This window comes from Artibeus jamaicensis, unplaced genomic scaffold (assembly GCF_021234435.1).
Source record: "Artibeus jamaicensis isolate MK-2021 breed Jamaican fruit bat unplaced genomic scaffold, CSHL_Jam_final scaffold_369, whole genome shotgun sequence".
NCBI lineage: Eukaryota > Metazoa > Chordata > Mammalia > Chiroptera > Phyllostomidae > Artibeus > Artibeus jamaicensis.
In genome coordinates, this window is record NW_026522042.1 from 40,270,434 (window position 1) to 40,294,841 (window position 24,408).

General features: G+C 39.3%; 1 protein-coding gene and 1 pseudogene across 8 annotated transcripts in view; one reads left to right on the plus strand and one right to left on the minus strand.

Moving 5' to 3' along the window:
• Nucleotides 1-2,104: 2,104 nt before the first annotated feature.
• The window catches only part of ERBIN (erbb2 interacting protein), a 117,180-nt gene continuing 94,876 nt past the window's right edge, over nt 2,105-24,408 (plus strand). For 2 of the 8 annotated variants that reach the window (XM_037150803.2, XM_053657423.1), the window contains exon 1: nt 2,107-2,838. The gene's annotated coding sequence lies outside the window, so the exon portion shown is untranslated. Of the gene's footprint in view, nt 2,839-4,657; nt 4,719-24,408 lie in introns of all 8 variants that reach the window. The other 6 variants (XM_037150805.2, XM_037150806.2, XM_037150807.2 and 3 more) reach the window with 5 other exon arrangements.
• Nucleotides 22,970-24,154, minus strand: LOC119053307 (dnaJ homolog subfamily A member 1-like; annotated as a pseudogene).

Sequence of the window (24,408 nt, forward strand, 5' to 3'; positions counted from 1 at the left end):
TAAACTCTAGTGGCAAAATATCTGGTGAGTTGGAGGAAGGGCTTTTGTTCATAGGGCTTTTCTAGCCTAAGTGATAGCCAGCTTGGTCCTTCATAGGAGTTTAACTTTAAAAACAGGCTAGGACCAGGACAGGTCTTAGGCACAGGGATTGTTCTATTTATTTAGGTTTGGATGGAGGAGGCGGGAGTTACGTTTACTTGAGTCTGTGATGCCACATTTAAAGGGGTCTTGAATCAACCTGAGGCTAAATACAAAACCCTAAATTCCAGGACCTAGCCGGAGTTGGGATGTGATGCTTTATCTAGTCCAGTGACTTTTCACTTCAGAGCTCTACCACTGAGTCTGGTCAGATTCAAATCAGTTATTTAAAGTGGAGTAGGAAATCTTTCTTGTGCTGAATAAGAATACAATATGCTAACTTTAGAATTTATACAATGCCTAAGATTCATATTCACAGAGATAACTAGCGTGGTATGACTAGCATACCTGGCGGTTTCATTTCCCAACTTCTTGTTTAATGCTCTTACAATTCGGCACTAATGTGAACTTTTCAACCCCTGTGAGAAGGAACTACTTGTGTTAATTCCAGTAGTTCTGGAAGTAGTTAAAAAGCCCCCACCTAACAATGTCTTGCATATCTTTGGAGTTGTTTCGAGTGTTTGTCAGTAGCCTACGACTCACTTTGGCAAATAATCTGATGGGCTTAAATTCCTTCACTTGGAAGTCTTGGTAATAATAATTATTATCTCTGGAACACAGACGGAAGAACTGAAACAGTGACTTCAGGGACTCTGAGAGTAATTACCATCACTGTACTCGGTTAAGTACAGCAGAGACTGGGGGCGGGGAATGGTTTGTTCCGTATCTAGCACGTTCCTCCTCCGGGTAACAGGCCGTCTTGTCTGTTAACGTATTTAAAGCAATGACTGCAAAAAGTGTGCAATGTTATGGTTGAGGCATTTTTCTGCCATATGTGTTGACAGAAAGCTTAAGACTTTTTCTCTGCAATAAACGCAAATCCTGCCAGAGTGAATTATTAGGGCCAGTGCAGTTCAGCGACTGCACCACCAAAGCTGCAGGAGGTGGAAGCCTGCGACGCCCTCGGAGCGTGTTCAACGTTTGCTCTAACAAAGGCACTATCTCGATACAATTTCGCGGGCCGTTTTCTCTCTCCCATCGACAGCTTTTGTCTCCCCTCTGGGATGAGGCTGAGACTTGGAGGACCCCAGCGGCGTTGCTGGGCGAGCACGCTAAGGGCAAGGGCTGGCGTGGGAAGCAACTCGGAGCTGCCGCCGTGGGTTCCAGCACACTGAGCGTGCCATGAAAGGAAGTTGGAGTGCTGCAGCTCAGATACCTGCAGCCTGAAAATCGGGGCGAGACTTGCACCCTGAGCACCGATTATAGTCGTACAAAGAAACTGAAGTGGCCGGGCCGGCGGAGGCCTGCGGGTTTCCCGTTCCCCGGGTTGGGCGCGGGGCAGCCGGGTTTCTTAGCACCCCCCACCTCTGACAGCCAGAGAGCCGCAGGGTAGCCTCCCCGCAGCCCGAGTAAGAGGGGGCCTCACACGCCACGCCTCTCAGGCGAAGCCCCGACCGCCGCCTGCTCCTCCCCCTGCGGTACCCCAGCTCCAGACCCCCAGCCCCCTGCGGCCGACGTCGACCCGCACCGCCTCCGCGCGCGGTGACTGGCTCGCGCCGGCCTCTCGCCCGGCTGTGGGCGGTTGGGGCGAAGCCAGCGGGAGGCCGCCCCGCCCCCGTCGCGGAGCAGCCGCGCGCAGCCTCTTCCCCCCGCCCCCAGGCCGCCGGGGCTGTGGCGCTGTTGCCGCGGCGGCCTCTGAGGCAGTAACTCCCCTCCGCCCTAGCCCCCTTCCTCCTCCTTTCTCTCTCTCTCTCTCTCACTCCCTCCCCACTCCTCCCTCCCCTCGCAGTCTCTCGCACGAGTGAATGTGGCGCGGCAGCGCGGGACGCAGCCCCGGCCCCTGTCGCGGCCCCGCGAGCTCGTGAGGAGACGCAGCCGCTGCCCGCCCCCACCCCTTGCACTTCCCGGGGGAGCCTCCGCAGAAGGAAAGAAGAAGGGAAAGAAGAAGGCGGAGGGACGGCGGCGGGAAACCGGGAGAGGGAGGAGAAGAGGGTTCGAGGGCAAGTGGGAAAGGCGGTGGGGGACGGACCGAAGGACGGACGGCCTAGGGAGAGGGCCGACCTCCGCCTGCGCCGAACATCGGCTCCAGCCCCAGTCCGCGGCGCGGGTGGAGGGCGCGGCAGGCACTATCGAGACAATAACCCCGCCGCCCTCCTCTGGGGACGGCGTGGAGGAAGAGGTGGCGGCCTAGCGCGGCCGAGGTGCGCCCAGCGCCCCGGCCGTGTCCCTGCCCGTGCCCTCGCGGGCCGAGCCCCGTCGCTGTCCGGAGTGCGGGACGCGCTGGTCTCCCGGGGCCCGAAGCCCGCGCCGACGCCCCCTCCCCGCCCCCTCCGCGGCGCGCGGAGCTGGTTTTCCGGGTTCCCCTGGACGGAGCTGGATCCTGCTGCTCGCCAAGGCCGGAAGTGAGTTTCGCTCGGTAATTCCGGGCGGTGTCACGAGTGAAAAGTTTTGTTTTTTGTTTTTTTCTTCCTGCGGAGATCCTAGTTGGGGCTGGGATCTCCTGCAAAACTCGAGACCAGGAAACCGGCCCTCTTCCCCGCCCCCACCAAAGCAGAATACTCTTCCTACCGCGGGAGGCCACTCCACATCCGCTCTCACCGGAGAGAAATTCGGCTGGAGCCCAAGTGACTCATGAAGGGGAGGAAATCATGTCTGGCGAAGCCTTGAAAAAGCTGCCCTGAGACACTGTCCGACCGAAAGGTAATTGTCACGAGAAATGTCTAGAAGTCAGAAAGATCCTGGGCTAGAAAAAAGAATACGTTAATGTTTCTCACTTTTCCCCGAGTTGTCCTAAATTTTCCTTTGGTTTTCTCGAACTGGACAGTGTTTCAGGTGCTGAACAGAACTGATTCCTCCCCTCCCCCTACCATCTGGACTCTGGTTATTTTAGAAGAGATCGTAAGAATGCGGTGGGACGAAAACTTTTAAGCAATACGAAGAAAGAGTGCCTTTGTTCAGCACTAGGTCCAGAAGTTTTAGTTTCCCGGATCATATACAATGTATATATTTTTTATTTATTAAGTTGCTGAACCTGGCAACTTTTGCTTTGGAAGAAAGGTGGCCGCAGTGAGCGATTTACAGTTGAGATGGCTGCCACATTTGTTTATTCTGTTAGCGATTATTTGGCTTTTGCGCTTAATCGTACATAGAGTGTTTGGTTCAACCCTTATAAATATATTTCGTTGGGTTTTATAAACAATAGAAAAGTTGCCATCTTTAATAGTTTCTCTGGGTGGGTAGTACTTTTCTTCAGTAACTTCTTCCTTGTAGACGTTTAGAATCTTAGTTAATTGAAAGCAGTGTCTGCTAGATTTTTCTTGTTAACTGACGTAGGAAGAAAAAGGAAGGAGTAAATGTTATGGATAAAGTGAGTTGCAATGAAAACACGAACACCTGTGAGTGGTTTGATTTGTTAGGACTTCTCTGCACTTGAGAACAACATACAGGAAGGGGAGAAAAACGCTTAAAACAATTTTCATGGGAATCGCGTTGACTGTGGTAAACAGCTGTGCTTTTTGAATAGTACAGTATATACATTTTTATGTTAGCCTTAATGTGGCCCGCTCAACCTAAATAAATGATAGGTGCCTTCTGTGGGGGCAGGAATTAGTTAAGCCTGGGAAACATTCCACCAGAGTAACAAACACTTCTGAACCAATCGGCAGTCTTTAAAGATCAGACTAGTTTTGTTCGCAACAAAAACACATGTTCCTCCAATGATGTCTTTTAAAGTTTGGTTTTCCCAGTATTTTGTGGTAAAGGGAAGTGAAGGACAATACTATACTTCTGAATAATTATTAAATAAATGTGGTATTCTGTTGATAGGTATATCGTGAGTATAAATTGTTTGGTTTGTCCATGCTACCCCAGGAAAAACTGTTGGCTTAAGGTTTAAAAAAATGTAGGTTTTAAAAAATATGATCAAATTATTTCACAACTTGTTCTTTGTTATTTTATTAAGTACATTTCAAAATGGGGTTCTTCTATTAGTATATATTGTTTTTATTTTTCCCCAGAGCTTAGACCCTGGAGATTTTTTTAAAAAATTTAAGCTTCTGGTAGGATTTGTGAACCATCCAGAAATTCCTGTTAAGTCAAAATACCTTTATCAAGGAATTTACGTGCATAACTGATTTATTTATGATTTTGCAACGTATCATTAGGCAGAGGTTACTGCCTCTTTCATTAGAAAGAGGTTACTCTTGGGCATTTGAAAGGGCAGAACAAAATGAATGGCAGTGAACCTCAGTTTCCTTATATGGCTTATACTTGGCCTCAAAGCAACAAAGCCTTAATAGAGCAAGTCTTTTATAGAAAATTATCATATCACTTTGTGATAATTTTAGTAAATTTTACATATAAAAAGTATTTAGCACTCAAAAATAACTATTTAAATTCTTGTTTTTAGATCTCATTCTTGATTTTTCTTCTTGAGGGAGCAATATGTTTAGAGGCACAAACACATTTATATTATTTTAATTGATTATGGTATTACAGTTTTCCTATTTCTCCCCTTTAGTCCCCTGCACCCACCTTCCACCAGCATCCCCCGTCTTAGTTCATGTCCATGGATCATACATGTAAGTTCTTCTTTTTCTCCATTCCCTATACTATTCTTAACATCCCTATTTTGTGCCTGCCATTTTTGCTTCTTATTCCCTGTACCTTTTACCCCTCTCTCCCCCTCCCCACTGATAATCCTCTGTGTAATCTCTATTTCTGTGCATCTGTTCCTGTTCTAGTTGAGAAACACATTTTTAAAAGCAAGTTATTTACCTTTGTAGTTGTCATTAATTCCCCTTCCCCATCACAAAATTTACTTTGTGGATTACTTAGACTTTTGTTAGTTTAGCAAGGAATTAACTTAGTGAATATTAGGCCTTATGATATTGTCACACTGTAAATATTTTCAAAGCCTTGTTTAAATGTGACAATGATTTGAAAAGAGGTTTAAAAAAGGTGATAATCAGTTAAATATTTTTATTGCCAGTTGTTTTCTTAACAGTGATACTGTAGATGTTTTATATAATATTTATAAATCTCTCAATTTCAGTAATTTAGAGATACTGGTACTGAGCTCCTAGTAGTAAATAATACCAAACTTAAATAAACACATTTTAACTTTTCAGAAAATTAGGTGCATATTAAGGCATATATTTTAAATAATTGCTTATAGATGACATGATTTAGAGTTTAAGCTGTTTTTGGTTTAGAAATAGATGATGTCAATGTCTACAAAGTGTTTGGGATAATTCAGAATTTTAGTGGTGTTGGATGGCAAAGTACTTAATTGTTACTAACCTAGATTTTACAGATCATGCTTTGGTGTTTATATTTTTATTTTTGCTCTTTCCCATCCATTTCTGTTGCATGCTTTTTTTTTTTTCCCGTGGGAACAAAAGATAAAATCCTAAAGGTGTCTTTCTCTTTTCCTTTTCTAACAACACATATTGTATCTGTGTTTAGTTGTTCACAATAGGTTATTCCATTTTTGAATGCATTCTATTTGTTCTTGCATACAAAATATATACATAAATTATGCTCTATAGTGTCCGCTTTTGAATATCCTGAGGAAATAAGCTCAGCACTTCTGCCTTTCACCTATCTTTGATTTACTCCACATTATTTGTTGTTTTTTTTCTTGGTGCCTACTATCACTAACTCTTGAATCATACAACACCATGTTTCAGATTTACCTTTCAGCCTTCTCCTCTTATGTTTCCTAATTGTAAAAAAGAAATCTAGCTATTATGCAGCTTTTCTAATTCCTTTAGCTTCCTATTTTTAGTTAGCTTCATTTATTTCCCCTTTTTTCTCTATGTTCACCTGATACTTCTTAATTATATTTTGCCCTTCCCCTTTTTTCTAAACTTTATTAGTCCACACTTACACCTAAAAACAAAATAAAACAAAACAAAAACCTGTTCCAAACATAAGTAGATATAATTTATTTGATAGCTCTATGTAATACTGAATATCCCTTTTGTATTTCAACTCAGTTTGCATGCCAGCATTTTCATATGATATTTATGTTTTGTTTTTATTTGTACTTTGTTTCCTCGATTCTTTTTTTCTTTAATAACCCCCGAATTACCTTTGTTAAGATCAGGTTGTTATGTATTATTGTATTAAGACTTTCTTCAACCCTTTATACCTCTTATATTATTATGCTTTTGGCCTCTTAAAACACAAGCTTTTATCATTATACCTTCCATTTTCTGCCTTTTCTTTCTGTTCTGCCTTTCAAAGATAGATGTCTTCTCCTTCAGTGTCTCTAAAATTTTGAAATTGCCTTTGTCTGTTTTTATGATACAAGCACAGTTGAATTCTATCACTCTATTCTTGTCACTTCAAATTTTGTTCCAGGTACCATTGGATGAAGAAGGCCTTGCCAGGCTTTATAAATGATAGTATGTAAAACAATAGAAAAGAATATCTAAAAGTTAAGTTAGTAGAAGAAGAACCTACTTGTATGGAGGTTATCTGTGACTTCAGGTACATAGAGTGTAGTAGAAAAACTAGAAAATAAAAAGACATATAAATAATCCATAGGCATAAAAGTCTGAGGACTTCATTCTTAGGGTCTTCCTTATTCAGAGCCCATTTAATTTTGTGTATAGTAAACTGATTCCTGCCTTTTTACTGTACTAGAAGAGTTGAGGAAATAGAAAAAAGGAAAGAATACCGAAAACTTAGAAAACAGTAGTCTTGGACAATGTGCGTGCTTTCGTACTGAGTGCCTTATATATTGCATTTATCCTTAGAGACACTCTATTATAGCATAGCATAATTAGTAGAAGATAGTCCTAAGACAGCTATTCTCAAACTTTGTGGATTTTGGACCTCTTTATACTCTTGAAAATTACTGAGAATCCCAAAGCTTTGGTTTATGTGGGTTATATTTTATTATAGTCCCATGTTAGAGATTTTTACAAATTAATTTGAAGATAACAGTAAATCATTGATGCTGACATTAATACTGTTTTAATTAAAAAATAACTATTTAAAAAAACATCTTTAACAAAAAGTGTGGCCTTATATATTTTTGGAGTCTCTTATGTGTGCTTGCATGGAAAAGAGCTCAGTTGTCATATCCACTTCTATATTCAATCTCATAGTTTGTTGTTTTGGTTGAAATATATGAAGAAAAGTTAACTTTATACTGGTATTGGTTGGAAAGGGAGTATTTTCATAGTTTTTTAAGGTGGTTGTGGGTGTTCTTTGATTCCACACCAGAATTTGACAGGTAGTATTTTAAAGGGTTAGCTGCAATGTCAAATATAAAACCATATCAATGTGTTTTTTATTTCTTGTTACCTGAAAATTCATTGTCTTTCTTGCACTTTGAATTTTGCACCTGTTCATAGTTTTGTAACACCATATATTGGTTGGTTGAAAAGTACTGGTTCATTGAATTACACATTTTTCCCCAGACTTGACACATTTCATTATGTAGTAGCAAACAAAACCAAAATTGTTAATACCACTAATCTCATCAGAAAAGTCTTCAATATTGTGAAGTTGTCAAGCACAGGTTTTCCACTGGTCTAAATTTTCACTTGGAAATTAATAATAATTGGTAACAAATATGTTAATGTCTTTCCTTTGAAGTTACAGGGTAATTTCATTTATTGTTAAGAAAATATCTGCCAAATTCTTAAGTATGTTTAACTGTAGTTTTTCATTTGTTTTTTGGTCAAAATGGTGTTGTATGGGGAAAAAAACATTAATTTAGCTCATAGCTTGAAGTAATTACACAAGAGCTTTTTAACAAACTATAGAAACGATCACTGAAAGAATAGTCTTACAAGAGCTTTTTAAAAAGATGGGTATTGAAATGTTGAAATTTAATAAAATTATTTTTCACTGCCTCATTAGAGATATTCTTAAGTGAAAGTAGCATTTAAAAAGAAATACACGATTCTGTAGTGGTAGTATGGCATGATGCTACAGCTTTTGTATGCACTAAGGTGCTAGCATTTTAACCCACCATTTCTTTTGCACCATTACTGTCAATATAGTAATGGGAAAGGGCAAACAATGTTCTAGTATTACCATGAAAATAGTTTTGACTTTGAAGATTCCTTGAAAGTGGTCTTAGACTTCCAGAGCCCATATACCACACTTTGAGAAATACGTGGATATTGGGGATTTATGGGGCTTTCATTACTTCTTTTGATTTTTTTTGGTAGGGGAGGTCTTCTGGTGTTACAATCAGGGAAGTCTAGAGGCTTGATCTTTTAGCTAATGTGGTCTTCAGTTCTTTTTTTCCTACCTTGGGGCAGGGCAGGTGGATAGAGTTTCTAAGAACTCTTGCTTTTTCATAGGAGTTGATTTTATTATTTTTACATGTCGTTTGTTTCCTCTATTAACAGTATAGGAGATTTGGTCTTATTGGTATATCTATCATGGTTTTGGTTTTTCTTCAAATGTTAGGTTTTTTTGTGGTTAAAGTTTTATGTTATGGTTCAGATTATACTATATTGATCATTTAAGTGTGTTTCCCCAAGGCAAGTGAATCCCATTTCTTTTGGCTTTGGCATAGTTAGCTAATGGTTTTCTCTTTTAGGGTATGTGGGTTGCTTGTCCTCTTATACATGTTTCCTGTTTCTCAGGACATAATATTCTCCCTTTTTCACAGTTACACTGCCTGAGTGTCAGATCTCCTCCAGTACAGAGAGCTGTGCTGGATGGAGGCCTTAATAACCATGGCAGCTATTCTGTGGTTTTATTACCTGGCTAACTGCCCAGGACACACTTCTCCCAATCCTTCTTGTCAAGAAAACTTACCCTTCTTTCGGAGATCCCACTTTATGCTTGTTTTGTGTATCTGGTTCCTCAGAGTGTTGTATTTTATTGTCATTTCCTCGCAATCCACTTTGTATTCTCTACAGATTTCTTTCTGTTCTCACCTGTAGATATGCCTCTTCCTGGTTTTTAGTACTGCTATAAGGTTTTTTTTGTGTGTGATTCTTTTTTCATATTTTAAACTTTGGAACAAATATACACAAAAGTTGAGAGCATAATACAAAGAACTTTTTTGTTCCTGAACCATCTTATAGTTGTGCACCCAATGCTGTTACCCCCTAGTATTTAATGTTTGTTTCTTGCAAACAAAAACATTCTCCTACATAATGACCTCATAACCATCATAATTAGGATGCTAACAAGAATACATTGCTAACATTTAAATTTTACCAGTTGTCCCAGTCTTTTAGAGCAAAAGGATCCAGTTTAGAATCATATATTACCTTTAGTTGTCATTTATTTTTGATCTTTAAACTTTAATCTGGAACAATTTCTGTCTTTAGTTTCAATGTCTTGACACTTTGGAAGATTACATATAAAATTGTTTTGTAGAATATCTCTTCATTTGCATTTCTCAGATATTCTTATGCTTAGATCTGTGATTAGATTTTTATTATTTGATTTGTATGATTAGATCTCTAGCAGGATTGTCATGGAAGTGATACTGCATTCTTCTCTTTGCATCTTATTAGGTTGTAGGTAGTTTAAGTTGTTCAATTGCTGGTAGTCATTGATTATGTGATTAGGGTTTATAACTGCTAGACAACTCCTGTGTGAAAGTAATCTTTCCTTATTTATAATTAAATATTTTTAGTTCAGGTTCTTTGAAACTGCAAATATTTTGTTCCATATCAGACTTTTAATTTATCCATTTATTTACATTTACACACTTCCTGACTCATTATATTCATGGGTTATACTCCATTATCATTTACTTTGATGAAATTGTTCCTTTTTTAATCCTCATCTGAGGATATTTTTCCATTGCTGTTAGAGAGAGAGAGGAAGGTAAAGAGAGAAATATCAATGCGAGAGAGAAGTATTAATTGGTTTCCTCTCATATGTGACCAGACCAGGGATTGAACCTGCAACCTAGGTATATGCCCTGACCAGGAATGGAACCTGCAAGCCCTTTGGTTACTGGATCACACTCCAACCAACTGAGCCATGCTGGCCAGGGCATGAAGTTGTTCTTGATTTAGCTAGTGGGAACCCCTTCTGGCTGGCTTGTTTACTTTTTGACATAGCTCTTCTTTTTTTGAGCACTTCATATATCTAGCACAAGATGATGGCCCAGATTTACCTTCAAACTTGTTCCAGTTATTTTTAATGGAAAATGGTACTTAGGAGCCAAGATCTGGGCACTTCTTGTGTTTATTGCTCTTTTTTAAAAAGTATATTTTATTACAGTTGACCCATTTTCACCCTTCATCCCCCTCTACCCTACATACCCCCTCCTACCCACATTCCCCCCTTCAGTTCATGTCCATGTGTCATAAGTTCTTTAGCTTCTACATTTCCCATACTATTCTTGCCCTCCCCCTATTTTCTACCTACTATCTATGCTACTTATTCTTTCTACCTTTCCCCCCTCTCTGCCCATCACACTCCCCTGTTGCTAACCCTCTATGTGATCTCCATTCTGTGGTTCTGTTCCTGTTCTAGTTATTTGCTTAGTTTGCTTTTGTTTTAGATGTGGTTCTTGATAACAGTGAGTTTGCTGTCCTTTCCCTGTTCATATTTTTATCTTATTTTTCTTAGATAAGTCCCTTTAATAATTCATATAATAAGGGCTTGGTGATGATGAACTCCTTCAACTTGACCTTATCTGAGAAGCACTTTATCTATCCTTCCATTCTAAATGAAAGTTTTGCTGGATAGGACAATCTTGGATGTAGGTCCTTGCCTTTCATGACTTGGAATACTTCTTTCCAGCCCCTTCTTGCCTATAAGGTCTCTTTTGAGAAATCAGCTGACAGTCTGATGGGTACTCCTTTGTAGGTGACTGTCCCCTTCTCTCTTGCTGCTTCTAGAATTCTCTCCTTCATTTTAATCTTGGCTAATGTAATGATGATGTGCCTTGGTGTGTTCTTTCTTGGGTCCACCTTCTTTGGGACTCTCTGAGCTTCCTGGATTTCCTGGAAGTCTATTACCTTTTCCAGATTGGGCAAGTTCTCCTTTGTTATTTGTTGAAATAAGTTTTCCACTTGTTGCTCTTCCTCTTCCCCTTCTGGTACGCCTATAATTTGGATGTTGGGACATTTAAAGATGTCCTGGAGGTTCCTAAGCCTGTCCTCATTTTTTTGAATTCTTGTTTCTTCATTCTTTTCTGTTTGGTTGTTTCTTTCTTCCTTCTGGTCCACTCCATTGATTCAAGACCCAGTTTTCTTCCCACCACTATTGTTTTCCTATGCATTTTTCTTCTTTTTACTTAGTTTAGCCTTCATTTGTTCCTCTAATTTGCAACCAAAATCAACCAGTTCTTTGAGCATCCTGATTACCAGTGTTTTGAACTGTGCATATGATAGGTTGGCTATCTCTTGGTTGCTTAAAAGTATTGGCTCTGGGGCTTTGATCTGTTCTTCTATTTTAGCCATAATGTTTTGGTTTGGTCATGCCTATTATGTATGAGGGGCGGAGCCTTAGGTGTTCACTAGGGTGAGGCAACCCAGTTGCTGGATTGTGACTCTTTATGTGGGGGTGGGGTCAGAGGGAGCAGTGGCACTTGTTCTGCGCACGTGCTTGCTTTCTCGGATTTCAGTCCCTTCTGCCCCTTCCCACAAGCAAGTTGGGCCCTTCTGGTGCTGGTTCCCGGGTGGGTTGGCTTGTGTACATTCTAGGACCCTATGGGTCTCTCCAAGGAACTCTCTTGTGAGGCTGGGAGTCTGTCCTGGCATCTCAACCCCCACAGGTTTTTTCAGTTGGTGCTTTTAAGCTTTATTTCCTGGTGCTGGGGCCTTGGGTTGCATGGTCTATCTCACTGCCTGTTTTCCGCTGATTTACCTGTGTGTGAATGTGTGACTATGGTCAGCCAGTGGCTTTGTGCGCCGCACTGGGTCTGCTCATTGCCACCCCACACCCATGCCCGGAGTCTGCCAACTGCTGCCTGCTTGCCTGGGTCCACCAGCCACTGCTATTTACTGCCACAATCCCTCTGCTGGCCCACTCCGTCCCTCTTACCCATGTGGATGAATGGTTGTTGGGTTTCTGTATAGTTGTTTTCTGTCAGTTCTGGGTGCTTTTTTGTTTCTAAACATTTGTTGTCCTTACTTTTGGTTGTGCAAGGAGGCACAGTGTATCTACCTATGCCTCCATCTTGGCCAGAAGTCCCTGTTTGCACAGGTGTATGCATTCACATTTACATCTATATTTCTATAAATTCAGAGTGATTTTACAGTGATACCTTCAGTTATAATCCAGTAACAGAGTTAATTAGTAGTGTTTTTTCTTTCCATATTTGTAAGTTATTTCTGACTCTGCTAATTAGTTTTGTTTCTGTACTTTTTTTTTGGTGAGGGAGATGAGGTAAAAATTAGACATTTCCAGCCAAAAAGCTAGAAGTCCCTCTAGTTAATTTTCAAAGTATTTCTAAAAGGATAAAATTCTAAAATGTAATATATAGTAAGATACTTTCATTTGTCAGTAATCCTAGGTTACTATGTGAAACATGAAGGGAAAGAAGCAGTACTTTCATTGTCCACATTGTGTAAGTTCCCCGTGAAGATAATGTCTCAGCTCCATTTTAGTATGAATGTAGTGATTTTGATGGAACTGTTTTTCCATATTGAGATCATATTGTTTGTGTGATCCCAAAGTTTGGAGCATGTGTCTGTCTTCTTGATAATGATATCCTTGGAATTTGAAACCTTAAAGTAATTCTAGAACCTTGGGTGGTGATGTGAAGAGGAGGTTGTTTTGTTTGTATTAAGAGCCCATGAAAGAAACCTCTAATTGAAAAATGAATCTTTTTGGCAAGGCTATCACCCAGCCTAGAAAAAGTTGGTTTGACTTCCCCTTCCATGGAGATTTTGGAGTGATTTAAGAGGCATACTGGGACATCTTTTGTGACTAGAATAGATTTACTCTCGGTTTTCTAGGAAAAGATAAGGATCCTGGCATCAGCAAATGGGTTCTTTGGGTGCCCTGTTAATCTCTGGGGACTTCAAAAGATTTAGTTAGTTGTTCTGAGTCTAACTACAGAATAGCAGAGACTCTGTATAGTAGATACAGATTGATTTGTTACATACCTGATATAAACATTGTGTGCTGTTTGTCCTTTCTTTTGAAAATGATTCCCAACCTAGAAACTCTGGGGTTCATCTTCCTTATCTTATTGACCTTAAATATTGAAATCAATAGTATTTCCAGTAAGTTGGTCTTTTAAGTGCCTATAGAGTGAGATACTTTAGAGTAGTCTAAAAAGGCTAAATTTAGAATATGATACAAGCAGTGAGAGGCTTTTGATAGGCAAAGGGCTAAAAGAGTTACCTTAATTTATTTTTCTGGTTATTAAAATTTAAATGCAGAAATTTATAATATAGAAGATGAAAAGTATTCATAATATCATCTTCCAGAGGTATTCTTTTAGTGTGTTGTGTATTTTTCTAGCTCTTACATGTGTTATAACACATCAGTGTCCATGTATATTCATGTATGTGTCTTTAAAATGGGGGATATATTTTATTTATATATAAGGGAATTTAGTATGTATCTGTTAACTAGCATTAGGATTGTTTCTAGGTTGTTATACATGACAATACTGTACAAAATACAGGTCGACTCTTGTATTCTTTGCATATAAATTTTTTCAGTCTTATGTAATTTTTTTCTGGTGGATAAATGCCTAAAGTTGTATTTGGTATGTATATAGTTAAAACTGATAGATGGAATCAAATTCTCTCTGAAGAGTTTGTATCAATTTATACTTCCAGTAGTATATGAGTTACCTCTTTATGTTCATTCTTAAACAAATTGGGTATTAGGTGTTCTCAGATACTTCTGTGAATCTGAGACCAGCAATATACAGGGTAGAGCAAAAGTAGGTTTACAGTTCTTCATATGGAAATGAATATAGTAATTTTTAAATTAAACTTATTGGGGTGATATTGGTTAATACGATCATATAATTTTTTTAAAAGTATATTTTATTATGATATTACAGTTGTCTTAATTTTTCTCCCTTTGTCCCCCTCCACTGAGCAACCCCCACTCCCTCACGCAATCCCCCCATCATTGTTCATGTCCACGGGTCAGAGTTATAAGTTCTTCAGCTACTTCATTTCCTATACTGTACTTTACGTAACCGTAGCTATTCTGTAACTACTTTTTTGTACTACTTAATTCCCTCACCTTTTCACCTATTCTGTCTTTCTCCCTTTCCATCTGGCATCCTTCTGGTAACTAACTTCTTTACTCTTGTTTTTATGTGTCTCTTTTTATCTTACCCTTTGGTCTTTTAATAATGATGTGTCTTGGAGTGGGCCTTTTTGCATCTGTCATAATTGGGACTCTCTGTGCTTCCTGGACTTGCATGTTTAGTTCCTTCACAAAATTAGGGAAGTTTTCTTTCACTGTTTTTTCAGATAGATTTTTAATTTCTTGCTTTGTCTTTTCTCTTTCTGGTTTCCCTCTGAGGTGAATGTTGGACCTCTGCAAGTTGTCCCAGAAGCTATTTATAGTCCTCATTTTTGGGGTTCTTTTTTCTTCTTCCTATTTTGCATGGTTGCATTCTGGTTCCTTATGTTCCAGATCATTGATTTAATTCTTGGTTTCATTCATTCTACTGTTGTTTCTCTGTAAATTGTTCTTTATTTCATTTAGTGTATCCTTTGTTTCTGAGTCTTTCTTATGCTGCTGAGGTCCACACTAAGTTCCCTGAGCATCCTTATAAACAGTGTTTTGAACTCTACATGTGATAGATTCTTATCTCCATTTCATTTAAGGTCTTTTTCTGGAGTTGTGATCTGTTCTTTCATTTGAGCCATGTTTCTTTGTCTCCTCACTTTGGCTGCCTCCCTGTGTGTGTTTCTATGTATTAGGTCGAGCTGTTTTGACTCCGTGTGTTGGTAGAATGGCCTAATGTAGTAGGTGTCTTGTAGGGTCCAGCGGCACAGCCTTTACTAATCATTCAAGCTGGTGGGCCTTTGGTGTAGGCTGAGTATACCCTCCTCTTATAGTTGAGCCTTAATTGCTGTTGGCAGGTCAATGGGAGGGATTTACCCAGCCCAGTCAGCTACAGGGACTGGCTGTGACCACTGAACACCAACCTCACTGAAGCCAACTATTGTTTGCTTAATAGGATTTAGGAGCCATGTCAAGTCATTCTTATGGAAAAGCTGCTTGGGTGGGCCTTTAAATTGGATGGAGTAGAGCCTCTGTGGATCTCCAAGGGGGCATCAGAAGTGTTAGCCAGGTTGATGGAGTCTTAGATGTGGCACCAGCCTACGGGCTTTGTGGGGGGAGGGCTCAGCAAAGGGACAATGGCCTCTGCTCACCCAGATGCCAGTCATTTCTGTTTCTCTCTGTATACTGGTGTTGCCCTTCAAGCTACTACCTTAGTGCTGGAGCTCAGAAGAAGGGAGTCTCAGGAGGTGGGTCTGTGTGTGGGTTCCTCAAGAGGAACTGCTGAGGGCTATGGCAGCTTCCTCCACCAACTCAAAACCTGCTTGTTTTTGCAGCCAGAAGTGGTGAGACCTATCTTCTTGGCACTGGAATCCTGGGTTGGGGGTCCTTGTGTCCATCTGGGACTCCTTGCTCCCAGGATATCCCTCCTGAATCTTTATTCATGTGGGTGTGGGGCCAGGCTGTTCTGTGTCTGTGCCCCCTACCGGTCTAGATCGATGTGGTTTCTTCACTTTCGTATTTGTCAGACTTCCATTCAACTCGATTTCTGACATTCCTAAGTGATGGTGGTTCTATATTTTAGTTGTAGTTTTGGTGTTTTTGTGTGAAGAGGTGAGCTGTGTGTGCCTACATTACCATCTTGACATTACCATGCCTTGGATCATATAGGTGTGCATTTCTATAGTCTCTGTGTTGCATTGTGTGCTCACCACCCAAAGTTAAATTTTCTTCTGTCACCATATATTTGGCTCCTTTTACTCTTTACTAACCCCCACTCCCTTTCCTGTGGTAACCCCCATACTGTTGTCTGTGCCCATGAGTTTCAATTTTATATCTCACATGAGTGAAATCATATGGTTCTTGGCTTTTTCTGACTGACCTAATTTGCTTGTATAATGTTCTCAAGGTCCCTTCATATTGTCACAAATGGCAGTATTTTACCTTTTCTCATGGCTGAGTAGTATTCTATAGTATACGTGTATCACATCTTTAATCATCTGACAAAGGACACTTTGGGGTGTCTCCATGTCTTGGCCACTGTGAATAATGCTGCAATGAATATAGGGGTGCATGTGTCTTTGTGAATACATGTTTTGGGGGGTTTTTTGGTAGATACACAGAAGAGGGTCTGCTGGGTCATATGGTAAGTAACTCTATTCATTTTTTGAGGAACCCCTGCACTGTTTTCCATAATGCCTGTACCAGTTATATTTCCATCAGCAAGTAAATGAGGGTTTCTTTTCCTCCACAACCTCTTCAACACTTTTTACTGCCTGTGTTGTTGATAATAGCCATTCTCACAGCTGTGAGGTGGTATCTCATTATAGTTTTGATTTGTGTTTCCCTGATAGCTAGTGAAGTTGAACATCTCTTTATATTATATGTTGGCCATTTGTATGCCTTCTTGGAAGAGGTATCTGTTCAGGTCCTTAGCCCATTTCTTAATTTGATCGTTTAATGTTGATTTGCATGAGTTCTTTATATATTTTGAATATTAACTCCTTGTTGCAGCTATTGTTTGCACTAATTCATAACTGATAGTACAAAAATAAATTATGTTTCACATACTCACAACTGTAAGCCTACTTTTGCACCACCCTGTATATATAGTATGTAAGAACAGAGACTTATAGTTGAAAAATAATTTTAAAAATAAATAAGTTAAAAAAAAAAAGAACAGAGACTTAGATGCAGATTGCCTAGATTTAAATCTAGTGCTTACTTGTGACTTGGGAAAGTTAAATGTAAGAATTATTTTAGCTATATTACATATTTTAATATCTTCTATGTTGCAGATGGTTTTAATTGATTTCTTGCTTGTACACTTCGGGCACTAACTTCAACATGTCCTTGCCAATACTTCTTTTCTTTCATTTTCTATTTTGTTTTGTTCTGTTCTGGATAGTAGCCATCTAATGGGTGTGAGGTAGTATCTCATAATTTTGATGTGCATTACCCTAATGATGAGTGATACTCAACATCCTTTCATGTGCTTATGGTGATAAGCACTTTTCTTGCACTTATTTGTGTCTCTTTGGAGAAATGTCTATTCACACTGCCCATATTTGAATCAGGTTGCTTTGTTTGTTGTGCTTTAGCAGTCCTCTATATTCTAGATATTTCTCCTTTACCAGATAGATGATTTTCATATATTTCTCCCATTCTGTTTACTTTTTACTCTGTTGATAGTAACTTGATGCATGAAAGTTTAATTTTCCTGAAATCTAGTTTAATTTTTCTTTTGTTGCCTCTGGGTTGGTGTCATAGCCAAGAACTTGTTGCCAATAACTTTTTGCCCTGTGTTTTTTTCTAAGGTTTTAATTTGGATTTATATCTTTTTAAAAGTGCTTAGTTATTTAATTGAAAACTTAAATATATAAACTATTTTGTATTGTTTTCTAATTTATCTTGGATATTTTGGTTAGCCGAACATTTAATTAAAAACAAAAAAGTTAAAATGCTAGCATTCTTCTTTCCTACTCCATTTTACAAATGTTTCATTTTATTTAAAAATTTTTTAAAGATTTAAAATATATATTTATTTTTAGAGAGAGGAGCAGGGAGAAAGAGATGGAGAGAAATATCAGTGTGATTGCCTCTCGCACAGCCCCTACTGAGAACCTGGCCTATAACCAAGGCAAGTGCTGTGCCCTGACTGGGAATCAAACTAGGCCGTCACTAATCCATTGAGGCACACCAGCCAGGGCTAAATGTTTCATTTTAGACTTTGTTTTTGAAGTAAACCTTTTCTTGAAGATTTTATGTATGTATTTTTGGAGAGAAGAAAGGGAGGGAGGAATGAAGAGGGGGAAAAACATTGATGTGAGGGGAAACATTGATCACTTGTCTCTTGTATGTACCCCAACTATGGATTAAACCTGCAACCTTTGGCTTTGTGGGATGACACCCAACTAACTGAGCCACGTTGGTCAGGGCAGTTTTATTTTCTGGTAATTGTAGATTCACATATAATTTTAAGAACTACTATAGCAATATCTCAGGTGTACTTTTTATCCACTTTGCACTTGAGTCAACATCTTGCAGAATTATAACAAATACACTATCCAAACTGGATATTGAAATTGATAATCAAGATACAGAATGTTCTGTTCCATTGCCATAAGAATTCCTTGCCTTTTTATTATTATTGTACCATCTCCCTCCCATATTTCCCCACTTCCCGTTTTTGTCTTTTTAAAACTACAGATGGAATTGTATAGTAAGTAACTTTTAGAATTGGCTTTTTCAGTTAGCCTGATTTTCTGGAGATTCATCAAAGTTACTGCTTATAGTAATAGTTAATTCATTTTTATTGCCAAGTGCTATTTTACAATATGGATGTAACTATTTCATATTGAAGGACATCTAGGTTGTTTCCAGTTTTGGGCTATTATGAATAAAGCTGCTATGAACATTCATGTACAGGTTTTTGTGTGAAGATAAGTTCTTTATTTCTGGGATTACTGTCTAAGTGTCATTTCTGTGTTGTTTAGTTTTGGAAACTACCAGAGTGTTTTGTAGAGTGACCATTCCATTTCCCATTCTCATAAGCAGTGATGAGAGATCCAGTTTTTCCTCACCCTTAGCAGCATTTAGTATTGATACTATCTTTTTATTTTTTATTTTAGTCATTCTTTAGGTACATAGTAATGTCTTATATTTTACTTTGCATTTTCCTGCTGCCTAATGAATGCTGAACATCTTTTATCTGCTTATCTACCATCTGTATTTTCTTTTCAGTGCAATGTCTATTGTGTCTTTTGTTCATTTTCTAATTGATTTTTTTTAACCATTGAGTTTTAGGAGTTCTTTATACATTTTAGATACTGATTCTTTTTCGGATATATGGTTTGCAATTATTTTCTTCCATTCTTTACCTTGTCTTTTCATTCTTCTTTTTTTTGTTAACTTTAAATAATTTTTTTCAGCCCTGGCTCGTGTGGGTCACTGGTTTGAGTGCCAGCCTGCAAAGCAAGTGGTCACTGGTTCAGTTCCCAGTCAGGGCACATGCCAGGGTTGCTAGCCAGGTCCCCAGTAGGGGGCACGTGAGAGGCAACCACACATTGATGTTTCTTTCTATCTCTTTCTCCCTCCCTTCCCCTTTCTCTAAAAATAAATAAATAAAATCTTAAATTAAAAAAAACTTTTCAGTAGTAATACATTAGTTTCAGATGCACAGCATAGTGATTGGACATTATATAAATTACTAAGTGAGCATCTTACTAAATCACATACCCATCTGATGTCATATTTAGTTATTATATTATTGACTCTATTCCCTATGCTGTACTTTATGTTCCTGTGCTTATTCTGTACTTACCAGTTTGTACTTCTTAATGCCTTCACCTTTTTCACCTATCCTTGAGTCCCCCTCCCATCCGGCAAAATGTTCTCTGTATCTCTGAGTCTGTTTCTGTACTGCTTGTTTGTTTATTTTGGTTTTTCTTAGATTCAGTTGTTGATGTGTATTTATTACCATTTTACTATCCATATTTTCTCCTTTAGCATGACCTTTTAACATTTTATATGATGCTGGTTTGGGGGTGATGAACTCCTTTAGCTTTTTCTTCTCTGGGAAGCTCTTTATCTGTCCTTCAATTCTAAATTACAGCTCTGCTGGGTGGAATAACCTTATTTGTAGGTCCTTGCTTACCACCACTTTGAGTATTTTTTGCCAGTCCCTTCTGGCCTTCAAAGTTTCTGTTGAGAAGTCAGCTGAAAGGCTATTACTGACTGCTTTTCTCTTGCTGCTTTTAAGATTTTTTCTTTGTCTAACTTTTGACATTTTAATTATGACGTGTCATGGTGTGGGCCTCTGTGCTTCCTGGACTTGTATGTCCGTTTCCCTCACCAAGTTAGGGAAGTCTTCTGTTGTCATTTTTTCATATAGGTTTTCAGTTTCTTGCTCTCTTTTTTTGTCCTTTTGTCACCCCCATAATGTGGAATGAAGGTACGCTTGAAGTCCCAGAAGCATCTTATACTACCCTCAATTTTTTGGATTCTCTTCTCTCTTTGCTGTTCTAATTGGGTGTTTTCTGCTTCCTTATCTTCCAAATTTCTGATTTGATCCTCTGCTTCATCTACTCCACTGCTGATTCCTTGTTATGTACATTTTTTTAGTTAAGATATTCATTTCCAGGTGGTTCTCTTTTATGTTTTCTAGTTCCATTTTTATGTTTCTTTTCCCTTTGTTGGAGTTCTCACTAAGGTCATCTACTCTTCCTTGAAGTTCATTGAGCATCTTTATAACCAGTGTTTTCAACTCTACATCTAGATTGCTCGTCTCAGGTTTGTTTAGTTCTTTTGCTGGAGTTTTCATCTGTTCTTTCATTTGGGCCATGTGTCTTTGTCTCCTCATTTTGTCAGCCTCCCTGTGTTTATATGTATTAGGTAGAGCTGCTTCATTTCCCAGATTTAATACAGTGGCCTTATGTAGTAGGTGTCCTGGGCACCCCAAGTGTGTCCCACCACCACTGTGTGGGCTGTGCAACAACCTCCTGTTGTAAATGAACCTTCATCTATTGGCATCTCAATAGGAGGGATTTATCCCCAGGCCTATGGGCTTCAAGGATTAACTGACCACCATAGAGAATCAGCTGTCTAGGCCCATTTCATGGAGCAAGAATTGCTTCAGTGGGGCTCTGGTGCCCACTGAATCCATCTCTGGGGTGCAGAGGTGGTTGGGTGGTGCTTCGATGTGTACTGAAACTGTCCACCAAATGCACTGGCTGTGGGTCCTACAGGGAGTTACAGGCCAATGTTGCCTGTCACCTGTGTTCTGCCCATAGCTGCCCAGTATGAGCTACAAATTGGTCTGCAGATACCTGCTACCTGTGCTGGTCTTGGAGGTGCCTGGGAAGGGCCGTGATGTTGCCTAGGCTGGCTTCCAATAGTGCCAGACCTGGGACCACTTAGTGATAGTGATAGGTATGGGCACACCAAGGCCAGATATTGCTTGTTTGAAAGACTTTAGGAAAGTCTGAAGCATGAGCCAAGGCAGGCTCCTTTGTACAGAAAAGACTCTGGTAACAGTTTGGGTGGGCCCTCAAATTGGGTAGGTGGGGTCTCAGGTAATCATCAGGGCAGGGCAAACCGTGATAGCCAGGTTGGTGGAAACTCAGATATGGCTCCTGCCTGCTAGCTTTATGGGGAAGGGCTCAGAAAAGAAATGATGGCGTTTGCCAGCACTTCTATCTGGGAGGAAGCTGTTCCTCTAGCTCATGGCCTGATGCTAGACAGTTCAGTTCCTCCCTTATGTCTCTGGTGCCTTTAAGGGAGCTGCTGCCACAGTGCTGGAGCTCAGAGGGAGTGGGACCTTCAGAAGGAACTGCCTGGGACTCCAGAAGCCCTCCATCTCACAAAGCCAGAATTCTTGCTGGGTTTTACAACCAAGAATTAGGGGACTTCTTGGCACAGGAACACGGGGCTGGGGGATCTCATGTAGGGTTGTGACCCCTTGCTCCTTAGTGGGAAGCAAGCCCACCACCCCTCCTGCCAATATGGATGTGGCTGCCTCTTTATATCTTCAGTTGTACAACTTTTGTTCAGCTAGATTTCAGGTAGTTCTGAATGATGATGGTTCTGTAATTCATTTATAATTTTGGTGTGGTTGTGGGAAGTTTCTAGTATTGCATTTACCTATGCCACCATCTTGACTGGAAGACCCCTTTTATTTTAACAGGCTTTCTACAGGGCAAAAAATTTTTATTTTATGAGGTCCAGTTTATAAGTCTTTCTTTTATGGGTTGTGCTCTTCTAGAATCTAAAGACACTTTGTTTAACCTTATATTCTGAAGTTTTTCTAAAAGTTTTAACATTTTATATTTATTTTGTTATGGTTTGTAGTCAGTGTATTAAGGAGACACACATTTCAGAATTGCTTAAATTCTAATCTCCAGTTTTAAGCTTATGAACATGTCTTTTAAATACCCAATTAAATCTATTTATTATAATTTGCTATACAGTTATTTTGGAGCATAAGTTAAATGGTTTAAAGCAAGTCTGTAACATATCTAAAAAAAATACCTTCCTGTCTCATACATTCAAATTACTTCTCCATGTAAAGGTATCATAACTCTTAACTTTGAAGTTAGCCTGCCCTGGAAGTCACTACTCTGAGGCTTATCATGATCCAGAGAGAAGGGAAAAATATGTCACCAAGGACTGATATAGTTATATATATTTGAAAAAAGGTGGCATGGCAGAAAGGAATGCAATTCTGTAAGTGCAGGCCCTCAGGAGGCAGCTTATTATGATAAATTCCTTCTTTAAAAAGATATCATTTCTATCACTGATAGCACTGGCTAAATTACATGGCACGCCATCTTCAAATAACAGTTGAGGCAATAGAATAAATGCAGAGGTATCACCATGAATCCCAGTTAATGCAACTATACAAACTAACACTTCTTTACAAATTAAGTTCTTTATCTGATTGACAGTTAAAGACAGAATTTTAATTTCATAGCTTAGCAATTAAGGGTCATAGACCAAAGTTTGTACATACCCAGCATTTCTGTCAATGCATTTTCATGTACATAACTGAAATTAATTACAAAGTATGTTCTAACAAATGCTTTGGGAAATTTTTTTTAAGTAATTTTTAACTGTTAAAACACTGCTATAGTTGAATGTTAAAACAAAAACAATAGCAAGTAGTGAACATATTACAGTCCTTCACTCATTTGCTACTGCATATAAAATACCAGTAGTGAGTGTTCATTGGCCCTGTTAAGAGTTCAGTCACTGAACACCACCCATCCGGATGATGTTCATCATCCTCGTATACTTCTTCATTGTAATGGTGCCGTCTTTCTCAAGTTAGATCAAAGTCTACCAGCTGTACCTGGTCCATTACATTAGTATCTTCTACTACTTGTCAGGTAGGAGTTTCTCTACCAAAGAGAGTTTATTGGGAGAGAAAAAGCCATTCTCAGAAAAGTTTACCTTAAATTTGATGGTCATACAGTCTATAATAAATTGGTATGCCTTCATTTAGCAAACATCTGGTATCTCCATATTTGCCATTATGACCTGGATGAGAGGTGATAACTGATTCAGTTGTCAAGAGGTAGCTATTGGCTTATGGAAGCTACAAAATGCTTCAACCAGTTGTATGTTCATACACACAACAAAATGTACTCCTCATCAAGTGAAAATAGCATGGTCCTTCTCATCTAAATCAATGACAATATCTCCTAGCTCCAGTCCCGGTTCTTAATTTCCTTCACCATAGAATTATCTGCTGGCCATCTTTCATGCCTTTGTCTATACGAACTTCTAGGATCTTCTCTCAAACTATCTTTGATTAGAACTTTTGCATCTATCTTTAGGACTGATCCATTCCCCATGTCCCTGGCACTCCATGCACACAGATTGAATGTGCCGAACTGTTCCAGGTCCTATGAGATGAACTCTTCATTTGCATCCCGGTACCTCAACAATTGGGACAGCGTTCTACTGTTCCTTTCTTGCCACCTTGGCCTTTACATTTGTCAAAAATCAAATTCTTTTGTTGAGCTAGATTTCTTATTGCACCATTATAGAAATCCTCTAAGGTTACTGAGTGTTAATGCACAACATTTTTAATACTCCTTTTTCTCTGCATCCTTTCTCCTTTAAAAAATACATTAAAGATGTCCATGGGAGAGCTAGAACTGCTACCTGCTCCACCTTCTTTAATTACCTGTTTTCCTTTGTTTTATAATTCCCTTTTCTTTGCACCTTAGAGCACTTCATAAACTTGAGGAATCTGTTTAAACTTCTTTCATTCATTTGGATCTTACTAGTTGCTACTTCAAGACCAACTTCCTAGAGTGGCATTAGGGTTGACCCCCAAAACATAGTAATTGGTTTCTTTCACCATTTAAAAATATTTTTAAAGATTTTGTTTATTTTAGAGGGGTGGGGGCAAGGAGAGAGAGAGGGAGAGAATTCTATGTGCAAGAGAAACATGGGTCAGTTGCCTCTTGCATGCCCCCAACTAGGGACCTGGCCTGCAACCCAGATATGTGCCCTGACTGGGAATCCAGCTGGTGGCTTTTCAGTATGCAGGCCTGTGCCTAATCCACTGAGCCACACCGGCCAGGGCTAGAGTATGTCTTAGAATTGTATAAGGTA